The 18,387-nt window shown below is 53.8% G+C and overlaps 1 protein-coding gene across 1 annotated transcript in view; it reads right to left on the bottom strand.

The window, feature by feature from the left end:
* The window catches only part of STAG3 (STAG3 cohesin complex component), a 550,068-nt gene that overhangs the window by 410,468 nt on the left and 121,213 nt on the right, over positions 1-18,387 (bottom strand).

Genomic DNA, 18,387 nt, shown 5'->3' with positions numbered 1-18,387 from the left:
GGACCCGCTTCACCTTATAGGTGCTCAGGAGAAAATACGTAAATATAGAAAGAACTCCGGCACGCTACCCCAGAAATGTCAGACAAAGAGTTTTGTTGAAAAAGAAGGGAATTTTGTTTACTTACCGTAAATTCCTTTTCTTCTAGCTCCAATTGGGAGACCCAGACAATTGGGTGTATAGCTTCTGCCTCCGGAGGCCACACAAAGTATTACACTAAAAGTGTAAAGCCCCTCCCCTTCTGCGTATACACCCCCCGTGCTGCTACGGGCTCATCAGTTTTGGTGCAAAAGCCAGAAGGAGGAAAAAATTATAAACTGGTTTAAAGTAAATTCAATCCGAAGGAATATCGGAGAACTGAAACCATTTAACATGAACAACATGTGTATACAAAAAAGGGGCGGGTGCTGGGTCTCCCAATTGGAGCTAGAAGAAAAGGAATTTACGGTAAGTAAACAAAATTCCCTTCTTCTTTGTCGCTCCTTATTGGGAGACCCAGACAATTGGGACGTCCAAAAGCAGTCCCTGGGTGGGTAAATAATACCTCATAATAGAGCCGTAACGGCTCCGTCCTACAGGTGGGCAACCGCCGCCTGAAGGACTTGCCTACCTAGGCTGGCATCTGCCGAAGCATAGGTATGCACCTGATAGTGTTTCGTGAAAGCGTGCAGGCTCGACCAGGTAGCTGCCTGACATACCTGCTGAGCCGTAGCCTGGTGTCACAAGGCCCAGGACGCTCCCACGGCCCTGGTAGAATGGGCCTTCAGTCCTGAGGGTACCGGAAGCCCCGAGGAACGGTAAGCTTCGAGAATTGGTTCCTTGATCCACCGAGCCAGGGTGGATTTGGAAGCTTGTGTCCCTTTACGCTGGCCAGCGACAAGGACAAAGAGTGCATCCGAGCGGCGCAGGGGCGCCGTACGAGAAATGTAGAGTCTGAGTGCTCTCACCAGATCTAACAAGTGCAAATCCTTTTCACATTGGTGAACTGGATGAGGACAAAACGAGGGTAAGGAGATGTCCTGATTGAGATGAAAAGGTGATACCACCTTAGGGAGGAATTCCGGAACCGGACGCAGAACCACCTTGTCCTGGTGAAACACCAGGAAAGGAGCTTTGCATGATAATGCTGCCAACTCAGACACTCTCCGAAGTGAGGTGACTGCTACTAGAAAAAAACACTTTCTGCGAAAGGCGTGCGAGCGAAATATCCCTCATTGGCTCAAACGGTGGTTTCTGAAGAACCATCAGCACCCTGTTCAGATCCCAGGGTTCTAACGGACGCTTGTAAGGAGGGACGATGTGACAAACCCCTTGCAGGAACGTGCGTACCTGTGGGAGTCTGGCCAGGCGCTTCTGAAAAAAACACAGAGAGCGCAGAGACTTGTCCCTTAAGGGAGCCTAGCGACAAACCCTTTTCCAATCCGGATTGAAGAAAGGACAGAAAAGTGGGCAAGGCAAATGGCCAGGGAGAAAACCCCTGAGCAGAGCACCACGACAGGAATATTTTCCACGTCCTGTGGTAGATCTTGGCGGACGTTGGTTTCCTAGCCTGTCTCATAGTGGCAATGACCTCTTGAGATAATCCTGAAGACGCTAGGATCCAGGACTCAATGGCCACACAGTCAGGTTGAGGGCCGCAGAATTCAGATGGAAAAAACGGCCCTTGAGACAGCAAATCTGGTCGGTCTGGCAGTGCCCACGGTTGGCCGACCGTGAGATGCCACAGATCCGGGTAAAGGGACCATTCCCCTGCGTCCATGCCCTGGCGACTGAGAAAGTCTGCTTCCCAGTTTTCTACGCCCGGGATGTGAACTGCGGATATGGTGGATGCTGTGGCTTCCACCCACAGCAGAATCCGCCGGACTTCCTGGAAGGCTTGCCGACTGCGTGTCCCACCTTGGTGGTTGATGTAAGCCACCGCTGTGGAGTTGTCCGACTGAATTCGGATCTGCTTGCCTTCCAGCCACTGCTGGAACGCTTTTAGGGCAAGATACACTGCCCTGATCTCCAGAACATTGATCTGAAGTGAGGACTCTTGCTGAGTCCACGTACCCTGAGCCCTGTGGTGGAGAAAAACTGCTCCCCACCCTGACAGACTCGCGTCCTTCGTGACTACCGCCCCAGATGGGGGTAGGAAGGATTTCCCCTTCGATAATGAGGTGGGAAGAAGCCACCACCGAAGGGAAGCTTTGGTTGCCTGAGATAGGGAGACGTTCCTGTCTAGGGACGTCGGCATCCTGTCCCACTTGCGTAGGATGTCCCATTGAAGAGGACGCAGGTGAAACTGCGCGAAAGGGACTGCTTCCATTGCTGCCACCATCTTCCCCAGGAAGTGCATGAGGCGCCTCAAGGGGAGTGACCGACCTTGAAGGAGAGATTGCACCCCTGTCTGTAGTGAACGCTGTTTGTCCAGCGGAAGCTTCACTATCGCTGGAAGAGTATGAAACTCCATGCCAAGATATGTCAGCGATTGGACCGGTGTCAGATTTGACTTTGGAAAATTGATGATCCACCCAAAAACTCTGGAGAATCTCCAGAGTAACGTTGAGGCTGTGTTGGCATGCCTCTTGAGAGGGTGCCTTGACCAGCAGATCGTCTAAGTAAGGTATCACTGAGTGACCCTGAGAGTGGAGGACCGCAACTACTGTAGCCATGACCTTGGTGAAAACCCTTGGGGCTATCGCCAGGCCGAACGGCAGTGCCGCGAACTGAAGATGTTCGTCTCCTATGGCGAAGCGCAAGAAGCGCTGATGCTCTGGAGCAATCGGTACGTGGAGATAAGCATCCTTGATATCGATCGATGCTAGGAAATCTCCTTGGGACATTGAGGCGATGACGGAGCGGAGGGATTCCATCCGGAACCGCCTGGTCCTTACGTGTTTGTTGAGCAGTTTTAGGTCCAAAACAGGACGGAAGGACCCGTCCTTCTTTGGAACCACAAACAGGTTGGAGTAGAAACCGTGACCCTGTTGCTGAAGAGGAACCGGGACCACCACTCCTTCTGCCTTCAGAATGCCCACCGCCTGCAGAAGAGCCTCGGCTCGCTCGGGAGGCGGAGATGTTCTGAAGAATCGAGTCGGAGGACGAGAGCTGAACTCTATCCTGTAACCGTGAGACAAAATGTCTCTCACCCAACGGTCTTTTACTTGTGGCAGCCAGGTGTCGCAAAAGCGGGAGAGCCTGCCACCGACCGAGGATGCGGTGTGAGGAGGCCGTAAGTCATGAGGAAGCCGCCTTGGTAGCGGCACCTCCGGCGTTCTTTTTAGGGCGTGATTTAGACCGCCATGCGTCGGAGTTCCTCTGATCCTTCTGAGGCCTTTTGGACGAGGAGAATTGGGACCTGCCCGCACCCCGAAAGGACCGAAACCTCGACTGTCCCCTCCTCTGTTGGGGTGTTTTTGGTTTGGCCTGGGGTAAGGATGTTTCCTTTCCCTTGGAATGTTTGATGATTTCATCCAATCTCTCACCAAACAAACGGTCGCCAGAAAATGGCAATCCAGTTAAGCACTTTTTTGGAAGCCGAATCTGCCTTCCATTCCCGCAGCCACAAGGCCCTGCGTATTGCCACCGAATTGGCGGCTGCAACCGCCGTACGGCTCGCAGAGTCCAGGACAGCATTAATAGCGTAGGACGCAAATGCCGACGTTTGAGAGGTTATGGACGCCACCTGCGGCGCAGACGTACGTGTGAGTGCGTCAATTTGCGCCTGACCAGCTGAGATAGCTTGGAGTGCCCATACGGCTGCGAATGCTGGAGCAAAAGACGCGCCGATAGCTTCATAGATGGATTTCAACCAGAGCTCCATCTGTCTGTCAGTGGCATCCTTGAGTGAAGCTCCATCTTCCACTGCAACTATGGATCTAGCCGCAAGTCTGGAGATTGGAGGATCCACCTTGGGACACCGAGTCCAGCCCTTGACCACGTCAGGGGGGAAAGGGTAACGTGTATCCTTAAGGCGCTTGGAAAAACGCTTATCTGGACAAGCTCGGTGTTTCTGGACTGCCTCTCTGAAGTCAGAGTGGTCCAGAAACATACTCTTTGTACGCTTGGGAAACCTGAAACGGAATTTCTCCTGCTGAGAAGCTGACTCATCCACTGGAGGAGCTGAGGGAGAAATATCCAACATTTCATTGATGGACGCAATAAGATCATTCACTATGGCGTCCCCATCAGGAGTATCAAGGTTGAGAGCGGCTTCAGGATCAGAATCCTGATCAGCTACCTCCGCTTTATCATACAGAGAGTCCTCTCGCTGAGACCCTGAACATTGTTATGATGTCGAGGGGATTTCATAGCGAGCTCGCTTAATCGGTCTGGGGCTGCGGTCCGTGTCAGAGACCTCACCCTGGGATCCATGAGACACCCCGGGAGGACATTGCTGTTCCAACTGAGGGGGACCAGGGTGCAATGATTGCACAGTGCCCATGGCTTGAGATGCCGGCCTGGACTGCAAGGCTTCTAATATCTTAGCCATAGTCTCAGAAAGTCTTTCAGTAAAAACTGCAAACTCCGTCCCTGTCACCTGGACAGTGTTAACAGGTGGTTCTCCCTGGGCCACCCTTAGCAGAGGCTCCGGCTGAGAAAGTGCCACAGGGGCCGGGCATTGCACACAATGAGGGTTAGTGGAACCTGCCGGCAGTATAGCCGTACATGCTGCACAGGCAGCATAGTAAGTCTGTGCTTTGGCACCCTTGCTATTTGTGGACGACATGCTGTTGTCTCCTCTGAGCAATACAGGAGGGTAAATAGCCAAAAATCAACAGTGTAAAGTATAGTCTATAATCATATAATCTATAAGTACACTTCTGCACTAGTGGGGCCAGCACCACAGGTGCTGATTACCGCCTGCGCAAAGCGGTTGTGTGGGCACCAGAATTCCTGCCTGGGTGTCCCTGAGCTTGTCTGTCCTCTCCAGCGTTAGCAGAGCTGAGAGGAATGGCTGCCGGCGTCCTGAGGAGAGGAGGGAGCCGTGGGCGTGACCCAGAAAAGTGCGGGAACTGGTGCCCCACTGTGCAGAGTGAGGGGGGTGGAGTATGGAAAGCATGCTCCAGCCCTCAGTGCTGCCGACCTGTACAGCGTCCCGCCCTTCCCCTGACTGGCAGGGCTGGGGGCGGGAAGAAAACGAGACTAGGCCGCAAAAGCCGGGGACTCGAGTTATAAGCGCGGCCGCCGTATAAGCGCGGTCGGCGCGGAAGTCCCCCGGCGCACTAACAGTCCCAGCCGCGCCGCAGTGATAACCCTGGCAGCGGCGGTCAGCGCGGCAGTCCCCCTACACAAACACAATCAGCGACGCTGAAGTGTGTAATGGCACAAACGCAGTCAGTGCTGCGGTCCCCCGGTGCACTAGCACACCCAGCAATGCTGGAGTGTTGCTGTGCGCGGTCCCCACGGGGACACAGAGTACCTCAAAGTAGCAGGGCCATGTCCCTGAACGATACTCGGCTCCTATCCAGCAGGGTCCTCAGGAGCTGTGGATGGAGCACGGTCTCCTGTGCCTGGAGACCGATAGGATCCCACTTCACCCAGAGCCCTAAGGGGGATGGGGAAGGAAAACAGCATGTGGGCTCCAGCCTCCGTACCCGCAATGGATACCTCAACCTTAACAACACCGCCGACAAGAGTGGGGTGAGAAGGGAGCATGCTGGGGGCCCTGTTATGGGCTCTCTTTTCTTCCATCCGACATAGTCAGCAGCTGCTGCTGACTAAGCTGTGGAGCTATGCGTGCATGTCTGACCTCCTTCGCACAAAGCATAAAAACTGTTGAGCCCGTAGCAGCACGGGGGGTGTATAGGCTGAAGGGGAGGGGCTTTACACTTTTAGTGTAATACTTTGTGTGGCCTCCGGAGGCATAGCTATACACCCAATTGTCTGGGTCTCCCAATAAGGAGCGACAAAGAAGAAGGGAATTTTGTTTACTTACCGTAAATTCCTTTTCTTCTAGCTCCAATTGGGAGACCCAGACAATTGGGGTGTATAGCTATGCCTCCGGAGGCCACACAAAGTATTACACTAAAAGTGTAAAGCCCCTCCCCTTCAGCCTATACACCCCCCGTACTGCTACGGGCTCATCAGTTTTGGTGCAAAAGCCAGAAGGAGGAAAAAATTATAAACTGGTTTAAAGTAAATTCAATCCGAAGGAATATCGGAGAACTGAAACCATTTAACATGAACAACATGTGTATACAAAAAACAGGGGCGGGTGCTGGGTCTCCCAATTGGAGCTAGAAGAAAAGGAATTTACGGTAAGTAAACAAAATTCCCTTCTTCTTTGTCGCTCCTTATTGGGAGACCCAGACAATTGGGACGTCCAAAAGCAGTCCCTGGGTGGGTAAATAATACCTCATAATAGAGCCGTAACGGCTCCGTCCTACAGGTGGGCAACTGCCGCCTGAAGGACTCGCCTACCTAGGCTGGCATCTGCCGAAGCATAGGTATGCATCTGATAGTGTTTCGTGAAAGTGTGCAGGCTCGACCAGGTAGCTGCCTGACACATCTGCTGAGCCGTAGCCTGGTGTCGCAAGGCCCAGGACGCTCCCACGGCCCTGGTAGAATGGGCCTTCAGTCCTGAGGGAACCGGAAGCCCCGAGGAACGGTAAGCTTCGAGAATTGGTTCCTTGATCCACCGAGCCAGGGTTGATTTGGAAGCTTGTGTCCCTTTACGCTGGCCAGCGACAAGGACAAAGAGTGCATCGGAGCGGCGCAGGGGCGCCGTACGAGAAATGTAGAGTCTGAGTGCTCTCACCAGATCTAACAAGTGCAAATCCTTTTCACATTGGTGAACTGGATGAGGACAAAACGAGGGTAAGGAGATGTCCTGATTGAGATGAAAAGTGGGCAAGGCAAATGGCCAGGGAGAAAACGCCTGAGCAGAGCACCACGACAGGAATATTTTCCACGTCCTGTGGTAGATCTTGGCGGACATTGGTTTCCTAGCCTGTCTCATAGTGGCAATGACCTCTTGAGATAATCCTGAAGACGCTAGGATCCAGGACTCAATGGCCACACAGTCAGGTTGAGGGCCGCAGAATTCAGATGGAAAAACGGCCCTTGAGACAGCAAATCTGGTCGGTCTGGCAGTGCCCACGGTTGGCCGACCGTGAGATGCCACAGATCCGGGTACCACGACCTCCTCGGCCAGTCTGGAGCGACGAGGATGGCGCGGCGGCAGTCGGCCCTTATCTTGCGTAACACTCTGGGCAACAGAGCCAGAGGAGGAAACACATAAGGAAGCTGAAACTGCGACCAATCCTGAACTAAGGCGTCTGCCGCCAGAGCTCTGTGATCTTGAGATCGAGCCATGAATGTTGGGACCTTGTTGTTGTGCCGTGACGCCATTAGGTCGACGTCCGGCATCCCCCAGCGGCAACAGATCTCCTGAAACACGTCCGGGTGAAGGGACCATTCCCCTGCGTCCATGCCCTGGCGACTGAGAAAGTCTGCTTCCCAGTTTTCTACGCCCGGGATGTGAACTGCGGATATGGTGGATGCTGTGGCTTCCACCCACAGCAGAATCCTCCGGACTTCCTGGAAGGCTTGCCGACTGCGTGTCCCACCTTGGTGGTTGATGTAAGCCACCGCTGTGGAGTTGTCCGACTGAATTCGGATCTGCTTGCCTTCCAGCCACTGCTGGAACGCTTTTAGGGCAAGGTACACTGCCCTGATCTCCAGAACATTGATCTGAAGTGAGGACTCTTGCTGAGTCCACGTACCCTGAGCCCTGTGGTGGAGAAAAACTGCTCCCCACCCTGACAGACTCGCGTCCGTCGTGACCACCGCCCAAGATGGGGGTAGGAAGGATTTCCCTTTCGATAATTAGGTGGGAAGAAGCCACCACCGAAGGGAAGCTTTGGTTGCTTGAGAGAGGGAGACGTTCCTGTCGAGGGACGTCGGTTTCCTGTCCCACTTGCGTAGGATGTCCCATTGAAGAGGACGCAGGTGAAACTGCGCGAAAGGGACTGCTTCCATTGCTGCCACCATCTTCCCCAGGAAGTGCATGAGGTGCCTCAAGGGGTGTGACCGACCTTGAAGGAGAGATTGTACCCCTGTCTGTAGTGAACGCTGTTTGTCCAGCGGAAGCTTCACTATCGCTGGAAGAGTATGAAACTCCATGCCAAGATATGTCAGTGATTGGACCGGTGTCAGATTTGACTTTGGAAAATTGATGATCCACCCGAAACTCTGGAGAATCTCCAGAGTAACGTTGAGGCTGTGTTGGCATGCCTCTTGAGAGGGTGCCTTGACCAGCAGATCGTCTAAGTAAGGTATCACTGAGTGACCCTGAGAGTGGAGGACCGCAACTACTGTAGCCATGACCTTGGTGAAAACCCTTGGGGCTGTCGCCAGGCCGAACGGCAGTGCCGCGAACTGAAGGTGTTCGTCTCCTATGGCGAAGCGCAAGAAGCGCTGATGCTCTGGAGCAATTGGTACGTGGAGATAAGCATCCTTGATATCGATCGATGCTAGGAAATCTCCTTGGGACATTGAGGCGATGACGGAGCGGAGGGATTCCATCCGGAACCGCCTGGTCCTTACGTGTTTGTTGAGCAGTTTTAGGTCCAAAACAGGACGGAAGGACCCGTCTTTCTTTGGAACCACAAACAGGTTGGAGTAGAAACCGTGACCCTGTTGCTGAAGAGGAACCGGGACCACCACTCCTACTGCCTTCAGAATGCCCACCGCCTGCAGAAGAGCCTCGGCTCGCTCGGGAGGCGGAGATGTTCTGAAGAATCGAGTCGGAGGATGAGAGCTGAACTCTATCCTGTAACCGTGAGACAAAATGTCTCTCACCCAACGGTCTTTTACTTGTGGCAGCCAGGTGTCGCAAAAGCGGGAGAGCCTGCCACCGACCGAGGATGCGGTGTGAGGAGGCCGTAAGTCATGAGGAAGCCGCCTTGGTAGCGGCACCTCCGGCGGTCTTTTTAGGGCGTGATTTAGACCGCCATGCGTCGGCGTTCCTCTGATCCTTCTGAGGCCTTTTGGACGAGGAGAATTGAGACCTGCCCGCACCCCGAAAGGACCGAAACCTCGACTGTCCCCTCCTCTGTTGGGGTGTTTTTGGTTTGGCTTGGGGTAAGGATGTTTCCTTTCCCTTGGATTGTTTGATGATTTCATCCAATCTCTCACCAAATAAACGTTCGCCAGAAAATGGCAAACCAGTTAAGCACTTTTTGGAAGCCGAATCTGCCTTCCATTCCCGCAGCCATAAGGCCCTGCGTATTGCCACCGAATTGGCGGCTGCCACCGCCGTACGGCTCGCAGAGTCCAGGACAGCATTAATAGCGTAGGCCGCAAATGCCGACGTTTGAGAGGTTATGGACGCCACCTGCGGCGCAGACGTACGTGTGAGTGCGTCAATTTGCGCCTGACCAGCTGAGATAGCTTGGAGTGCCCATACGGCTGCGAATGCTGGAGCAAAAGACGCGCCGATAGCTTCATAGATGGATTTCAACCAGAGCTCCATCTGTCTGTCAGTGGCATCCTTGAGTGAAGCTCCATCTTCCACTGCGACTATGGATCTAGCCGCCAGCCTGGAGATTGGAGGATCCACCTTGGGACACTGAGTCCAGCCCTTGACCACGTCAGGGGGGAAAGGGTAACGTGTATCCTTAAGGCGCTTGGAAAAACGCTTATCTGGACAATCTCGGTGTTTCTGGACTGCCTCTCTGAAGTCAGAGTGGTCCAGAAACATACTCTTTGTACGCTTGGGAAACCTGAAACGGAATTTCTCCTGCTGAGAAGCTGACTCCTCCACTGGAGGAGCTGAGGGAGAAATATCCAACATTTCATTGATGGACGCAATAAGATCATTCACTATGGCGTCCCCATCAGGAGTATCAAGGTTGAGAGCGGCTTCAGGGTCAGAATCCTGATCAGCTACCTCCGCTTCATCATACAGAGAGTCCTCTCGCTGAGACCCTGAACATTGTGATGATGTCGAGGGGATTTCATAGCGAGCTTTCTTAGTCGGTCTGGGGTTGCGGTCCGTGTCAGAGACCTCACACTGGGAACCATGAGACACCCCGGGAAGACATTGCTGTTCCAACTGAGGGGGACCATGGGACAATGATTCTACAGTGCCCCTGGCTTGAGATGCTGGCCTTGACTGCAAGGCTTCTAATATCTTAGCCATAGTCTCAGAAAGTCTTTCAGTAAAAACTGCAAACTCCGTCCCTGTCACCTGGACAGCGTTAACAGGTGGATCTCCCTGGGTCACCCTTAGCAGAGACTCCGGCTGAGAAAGTGCCACAGGGGCCGAGCATTGCACACAATGAGGGTCAGTGGAACCTGCCGGCAGTATAGCCGTACATGCTGCACAGGCAGCATAGTAAGTCTGTCCCTTGCTATTTGTGGACGACATGCTGTTGTCTCCTTTGAGCAATACAGGAGGGGATATAGCCAAAAATCAACAGTGCACCATACAGTGTAAAGTATAGACTATAATCCATAAACTATAAATACACTTCTGCACTAGTGGGGCCAGCACCACAGGTGCTGCTTACCGCCCTTGCAAAGCGTTTGTGTGGGCACCAGAATTCCTGCCTGGGTCTCTTTGAGCTTGTCTCTCCTCTCCAGCGTTAGCAGAGCTGAGAGTAATGGCTGCCAGCGTCCTGATAAGAGGAGGGAGCCGTGGGCGTGACCCAGAAAAGTGCGGGAACTGGTGCCCCACTGTGCAGAGTGAGGGGGGTGGAGTATGCAAAGCATGCTCCAGCCCTCAGTGCTGCTGTACTGTAGCCATACCCTGTACAGCGTCCCGCCCTTCCCCTGACTGGCAGGGCTGAGGGCGGGAAGAAAAAGAGACTAGGCCGCAGAAGCCGGGGACTCGAGTTATAAGCGCGGCCGCCGTATAAGCGCGGTCGGCGCGGAAGTCCCCGGCGCACTAACAGTCCCAGCCGCGCCGCAGTGATACCCATGGCAGCGGCGGCCAGCGCAGCAGTCCCCCTACACAAACACACTCAGCGACGCTGAGTGTATAGTGGCACAAAACGCAGTCAGCGCTGCGGTCCCCGGTGCACTAGCACACCCAGCAATGCTGGAGTGTTGCTGTGCGCGGTCCCCACGGGGACCCAGAGTACCTCCAAGTAGCAGGGCCATGTCCCTGAACGATACCCGGCTCCTATCCAGTAGGGTCCTCAGGAGCTGTGGATGGAGCACAGTCTCCTGTGCCTGGAGACCGATGAGATCCCACTTCACCCAGAGCCCTAATTGAGGGATGGGGAAGGAAAGCAGCATGTGGGCTCCAGCCTCCGTACCCGCAATGGATACCTCAACCTTAACAACACCGCCGACAAGAGTGGGGTGAGAAGGGAGCATGCTGGGGGCCCTGTCATGGGCCCTCTTTTCTTCCATCCGACATAGTCAGCAGCTGCTGCTGACTAAGCTGTGGAGCTATGTGTGGATGTCTGACCTCCTTCGCACAAAGCAAGAAAACTGATGAGCCCGTAGCAGTACGGGGGGTGTATAGGCTGAAGGGGAGGGGCTTTACACTTTTAGTGTAATACTTTGTGTGGCCTCCGGAGGCATAGCTATACACCCCAATTGTCTGGGTCTCCCAATTAGGAGCGACAAAGAAGAAGGGAATTTTGTTACTTACCGTAAATTCCTTTTCTTCTAGCTCCTATTGGGAGACCCAGACGATTGGGTGTATAGCTACTGCCTCCGGAGGCCACACAAAGCATTACACTAAAAAGTGTAAGGCCCCTCCCCTTCTGGCTATACACCCCCTGTGGGATCACGGGCTGCTCAGTTTTAGTGCTAAAGCAAGAAGGAGGAAAGCCAATAACTGGTTTAAACAAATTCACTCCGAGTAACATCGGAGAACTGAAAACCGTTCAACATGAACAACATGTGTACCCGAAAAAAACAAAAATCCCGAAGGACAACAGGGCGGGTGCTGGGTCTCCCAATAGGAGCTAGAAGAAAAGGAATTTACGGTAAGTAACAAAATTCCCTTCTTCTTCGGCGCTCCATTGGGAGACCCAGACGATTGGGACGTCCAAAAGCAGTCCCTGGGTGGGTAAAGAAATACCTCATGTTAGAGCTGCAAAGACAGCCCTCCCCTACGGGGAGGCAACTGCCGCCTGCAGGACTCTTCTACCTAGGCTGGCGTCCGCCGAAGCATAGGTATGCACCTGATAATGTTTGGTGAAAGTGTGCAGACTCGACCAGGTAGCTGCCTGGCACACCTGTTGAGCCGTAGCCTGGTGTCGTAATGCCCAGGACGCACCCACGGCTCTGGTTGAGTGGGCCTTTAGCCCTGAAGGAACCGGAAGCCCAGCAGAACGGTAGGCTTCAAGAATTGGTTCTTTGATCCATCGAGCCAGGGTGGCTTTGGAAGCCTGCGACCCTTTGCGCTTACCAGCGACAAGGACAAAGAGTGCATCGGAGCGGCGCAGGGGCGCCGTGCGGGAAAGAAGGGAATTTTGTTACTTACCGTAAATTCCTTTTCTTCTAGCTCCTATTGGGAGACCCAGACGATTGGGTGTATAGCTACTGCCTCCGGAGGCCACACAAAGCATTACACTAAAAAGTGTAAGGCCCCTCCCCTTCTGGCTATACACCCCCAGTGGGATCACTGGCTCACCAGTTTTAGTGCCAAAGCAAGAAGGAGGAAAGCCAATAACTGGTTTAAACAAATTCACTCCGAAGTAACATCGGAGAACTGAAAACCATTCAACATGAACAACATGTGGACCCGAAAAACCAACCCAAAAATCCCGAAGGACAACAGGGCGGGTGCTGGGTCTCCCAATAGGAGCTAGAAGAAAAGGAATTTACGGTAAGTAACAAAATTCCCTTCTTCTTCGGCGCTCCATTGGGAGACCCAGACGATTGGGACGTCCAAAAGCTGTCCCTGGGTGGGTAAAGAAATACCTCATGTTAGAGCTGCAAAGACAGCCCTCCCCTACGGGGAGGCAACTGCCGCCTGCAGGACTCTTCTACCTAGGCTGGCGTCCGCCGAAGCATAGGTATGCACCTGATAATGTTTGGTGACAGTGTGCAGACTCGACCAGGTAGCTGCCTGGCACACCTGTTGAGCCGTAGCCTGGTGTCGTAATGCCCAGGACGCACCCACGGCTCTGGTAGAATGGGCCTTCAGCCCTGATGGAACCGGAAGCACAGCAGAACGGTAGGCTTCAAGAATTGGTTCCTTGATCCATCGAGCCAGGGTGGCTTTGGAAGCCTGCGACCCTTTGCGCTGACCAGCGACAAGAATAAAGAGTGCATCCGAGCGGCGCAGGGGCGCCGTGCGGGAAAAGTAGATTCTGAGCTCTCTCATCAGATCCAACAAATGCAAATCCAATTCATATCGACGAACTGGATGGGGACAAAAGGAAGGTAAGGAGATATCCTGACTGAGATGAAAGGGGGGATACCACCTTAGGGAGAAACCCCGTAATCAGGCGCAGCACTACCTTGTCTTGGTGAAACACCAGGAAAGGAGCTTTGGATGACCGCGCTGCTAGCTCGGACACTCTCTGAAGAGACGTGACCGTTACTAAAAAAGCCACCTTCTGTGACAGTCGAGAAAGTGAAAAAAACATCCCTCAGAGGCCCCAAGGGCGGCTCCTGGAGAGCCATAAGTACCCTGTGCAGATCCCATGGGTCTAACGGCCTCTTGTACGGAGGGAGAATGCGACCAACCCCCTGCAGGAACGTGCGTACCTGAGGAAGTCGTACTATGCGATTCTGAAAGAATACAGACAGCGCTGGGACTCGTCCGTTAAGGGAGCCGAGCGACAAACCTTTTCCCAAACCAGATTGCAGGAAGGAAGGAAAGGTAGGCAATGCAAATGTCCAGGGAGACACCCCCTGAGCAGAGCGCTAAGAGAAGAATATCTTCCACGTCTTGTGGTAGATCGTGGCAGACGTCAGCTTCCTAGCCCGTCTCATGGTGGCAATGACGACTTGAGACAATCCTGAAGACGCTAGGATCCCGGGCTCGATGGCCACACAGTCTTGATCAGGGTCGTAGAATTCAGTGGAAAAAACGGCCCTTGGGACAGTAAGTCTGGCCGGTCTGAGGGTGCCCACGGTTGGCCGACCGTGAGATGCCACAGATCCGGGAACCACGACCTCCTCGGCCAGTCTGGGACTACGAGGATGGCGCGGCGGCAAGCGGAGCTAAGCTTGCGTAGCACTCTGGGCAACAGTGCCAGAGGTGGAAACACATAGGGTAGCTGGAACTGCGACCAATCCTGAACTAAGGCGCCTGCCGCCAGAGCTCTTTGCTCGTGAGACCGCGCCGTGAAAATCGGGACCTTGTTGTTGTGTCGAGACGCCATTAGGTCGACGTCCGGCATCCCCCAGCGGCTACAGATTTCCTGACACCATTCTGGGTGCAGAGGCCATTCCCCTGCGTCCATACCCAGGCGACTGAGGAAGTCTGCTTCCCAATTTCCTACGCCCGGGATGTGAACTGCGGATATGGTGGATGCTCTGTCCCCCACCCACATCAGAATCCGCCGGATTGCCAGGTAGGCTTGGCGATGCGTGTTCCGCCTTGGTGGGCGATGTCTGCCACCGCTGTGGAATTGTCCGACTGAATTCGGATGATCTGAAGGATGGACTCCATGACCGCTGAGAAGGGAAACGTTCCTGTCTAGGGACGTCGACTCCCCAACCCATTGGCAAAGCATGTCCCATTGAAGTGGACGCAGATGAAACTGCGCGAAAGTGACTGCCTCTGCATGAGACGTCTTAAGGGGTGTGACTGGCCTTGAAGGAGAGACTGCACCCCCGTCTGTAGTGAACGCTGCTTGTCCAGCGGAAGGTTCACTACCGCTGAGAGAGTGTGAAACTCCATGCTCAGATATGTCGGCGATTGGGTCGGTGCCCGATGTAACCTTGAAAAGTTGATGATCCACCCGAAACTCTGGAGAGTCTCCAGCGCCACGTTCAGGCTGCGTTGGCATGCCTCTTGAGAGGGTGCCTTGACAAGTGGATCGTCCCAGTAAGGATCACAGAGTGACCCTGAGAGTGCAGGACTGCTCCCACTGCTGCCCTGAACTTGGTGAAAACCCGTAGGGCTGTCGCCAGACCGAAGGGCAGGGCTACGCACTGAAGATACTCGTCTTCAATAACGAAAACGTAGCACACGCTGGTGCTCTGGAGCAATCGGCACGTGGAGATAGGCATCCTGATGTCTATTGATGCTAGGAAATCTCCTTGCGACATTGAGGCAATGACGGAGCGGAGGGTTACATCCGGAACCGCCTGGCCTTCACGTGCTTGGTGAGCAGTGTTAGGTCCAGAACGGAACGGAAAGAGCCACCCCTTTTTTGGCACCCCAATCAGATTGGAGGAAAAAAACGTGTCTTGTTCCTGAAGAGGAACAGGGATTACCACTTCTTCTGCCTGCAGAAGAGCGACGGCTCGGTGGGGGGAGGGGGGGAGAATGAAGAATCGCGTCGGAGGACGAGAACAGAGTTCTATCCTGGACACGTGAGACAAAATGTCTCTCACCCACCGGTCTGTGACCTGTGGCAGTTAAATGTCCCCAAGCGGGAGATTCTGCCACCAACCGCGGATGCGGAAGAGAGAGCTGACAGTCATGAGGAGACCGCCTTGGTAGCGGTTCCTCCTGCTGCCTTCCTTGGGCGTGATTGAGCCCGGCCGGAATCTGAGCCCCTCTGAGCCTTTTGAGCCCTTTTGGACGAGGACAATTGGGACCTGCCCGAGCCTGGGAAGGACCAACCTCGACTGTCCCTCCAGGACAGCATTACTAGGGTAAGTCGCAATGCAGACATTGCGAGGTTAAGGACACCACCTGCGGCACAGATGTACATGTGCTCAAGACCAGCTGCGCAAGCGCAGCTGAAATAGGTTAGAGTGCCCATACGGCTGCGAATGCCGGAGCAACCGACACGCTGACAGCTTCACAGACAGACTTCAACCAGAGGTCCATCTGTCTGTCAATGGTATCTTTAAGTGAAGTCCCATCTTCACTGCAACTATGGATCTAGCCGCAAGCCTGGGGATTGGGGGATCCACCTTTGGACCCTGGGTCTAGCGCTACACCACGTCAGGTGAAAGGGATAACGTGTATCCTTAAAACGTTTGGAGAAAAACGCTTATCTGGTAAGCGTGGTGTTTCTGAACTGCTTCTCTGAAGTCAGCGCCAGAAAAATACTCAATATGCACTTGAGATACTGAAAGAGGGATTTATCCTGCTGTGAAGCTGACCCCTCCCCTGGAGGAGTTGAGGGGGAAATACCCAACTTTCCATTGATGGACGCTATAAGATTATTCACTATAGCGTCACCATCCGGTGCATCCGGATTGAGAGCGGTCTCAAGATCAGAGTCGTGAACAGCTACGTCTGCCTCATGATACAGAGAGTACTCCTGTGGTGACCCTGACCAGTGATGAAGTCGAGGGCCATTCCCATGGAGCTCGCTTAGGCCGTCTGGGACTGTCGTCCGTGTCAGAGCCTGCACCCTGGGATGCATGGGACCCCCCTGGAACCCTGATTTATTCCCAATCAGGGTGGCCAGGGGCATTGAATCAACCTTGGCCAAGGTCTATCTGGACTGCAAAGTCTGTAAGATATTAGTCATAATCACAGACAATAAAGCAGCGGAAACTGCAACTCCATCCCTGTCCATGGACAGGGATCACAGGTGGTCTTTTGGCTACCTGTAACGGAGACCCCGGTTGAGCAATTGCACATACTGGGGGCCCTGGAACCGTATCACATGCAGTACAAGCAGCATAGAAAGCCTGTGCCTTGGCACCCCTGCTTTTTTGCTGTTGTTGTCTAGCCATCTAGGAGCATTAGCTAAGAATAGCGACCTTACAGTGAATGCATACAAGCATGAAGTACAAATAAACACTTCAGCACATGTAGTACAAGCAGCCTAGAAAGCTTGTGCCTTGGCACCTTTGCTTTTCTGCTGCTGTTGTCTAGTTATTCAGGAGCATTAGCGAAGAATAGCTACATACAGCGAATGTATAGCATACAAGCATGAAAATAAACACTGCAGCACATGCAATCCAAGCAGCATTGAAAGCTTGTGCCTTGGCACCCTTGCTTTTCTGCTGCTGTTGTCAAGTTATCCAGGAGCATGAGCCAAGAATAGCGACATACAGTGAATGTATAGCATACAAACATGAAAATAAACACTGCAGCACATGCAATTCCAGCAGCCTTGAAAGCTTGTGTCTTAGCACCCTTGCTGTTTGCTGCCGCTGGCTAGCCATCTAGGCGGGTAGACAGCCAAGAATAGCCATAACAGTGCCATGTATAGTCTGTGCTTTAGCACCGCTGCTTTTTAGCTGCTGTTTCTAGGCCTGCATCCTGAATAGCGACTTTACAAAAAGTACAGCAGGACACTTCGGCATTAGTGGGTCAGCACTGCAGCTGCCGCTTACCGCCCGCACAAAAGCAGGTGTGTGGCGCCTCCTGTGACTGCTAGCTCAGTGCTTGTCTCCGTTTTCCCGCTCTGCGTGCCGGAATGGCTGCCGGCGTCCAGAGACGAGGGGCGGGCCGAGGGCGTGCCCGAGACAAGAGCGGGAACCCGGCGTCCCACTGAGACTAGTGAAGGGGGCTGGAGAATGCAAAGCAGACTCCAGCTCCCTGCGCTGACTAACTGTACAGCGTCCCGCCCCTTCCCTGACTGGCAGGGCTGGGGGCGGGAACGAAAGGAAAACTAGGCCGCAAAGCCGGGGACTCGAGTAATAAGCGCGGCCGTCCTATGTGTACGGCCGGCGCGGAAGTCCCCGGCGCACCACAAGTCCCAGCCTCGCCACAGTGTAAAACACCCAGCAGCGGCCGGCGCGGCCGTTCCCAATACATAAATTCACTCAGCAAAGCTGCAGTGAATAATAGCACAAGCGCTCTGCGCTGTTGTCCCCGGCGCACTAGCACTCCCAGCAATGCTGGTGCGTGTGTGCGCGATGTGTACGGGGACACAGAGTACCTTAATGTCGCAGGGCCCTGTCCCTGAGGATACTCAGCTCCGCATCCAGCAGGTTCTCTGGGTCTGTGGATGGAGCCCGGTCTCAGTGCCTGGAGACCGGTAAGATCCCACTTCACCCAGAGCCCCATCAGGGGGATGGGGAAGGAAAGCAGCATGTGGGCTCCAGCCTCCGTACCAGCAATAGGTACCTCAACCTTACAAACCGCAAGTGGGGTGAGAAGGGAGCATGCTGGGGGCCCTATATGGGCCCTCTTTTCTTCCATCCGATATAGTCAGCAGCTACTGCTGACTAAACAGTGGAGCTATTGCATGGATGTGTGCCTCCTTCGCACAAAGCTTGAAAACTGGTGAGCCAGTGATCCCACTGGGGGTGTATAGCCAGAAGGGGAGGGGCCTTACACTTTTTAGTGTAATGCTTTGTGTGGCCTCCCTCCGGAGGCAGTAGCTATACACCCAATCGTCTGGGTCTCC

This window comes from Anomaloglossus baeobatrachus, chromosome 4 (genome assembly GCF_048569485.1).
Source record: "Anomaloglossus baeobatrachus isolate aAnoBae1 chromosome 4, aAnoBae1.hap1, whole genome shotgun sequence".
In the NCBI taxonomy this organism is placed as follows: domain Eukaryota; kingdom Metazoa; phylum Chordata; class Amphibia; order Anura; family Aromobatidae; genus Anomaloglossus; species Anomaloglossus baeobatrachus.
The sequence above is the reverse complement of the archived record's forward strand: the minus strand, read 5'-3'. Positions and strand labels throughout refer to the sequence as shown.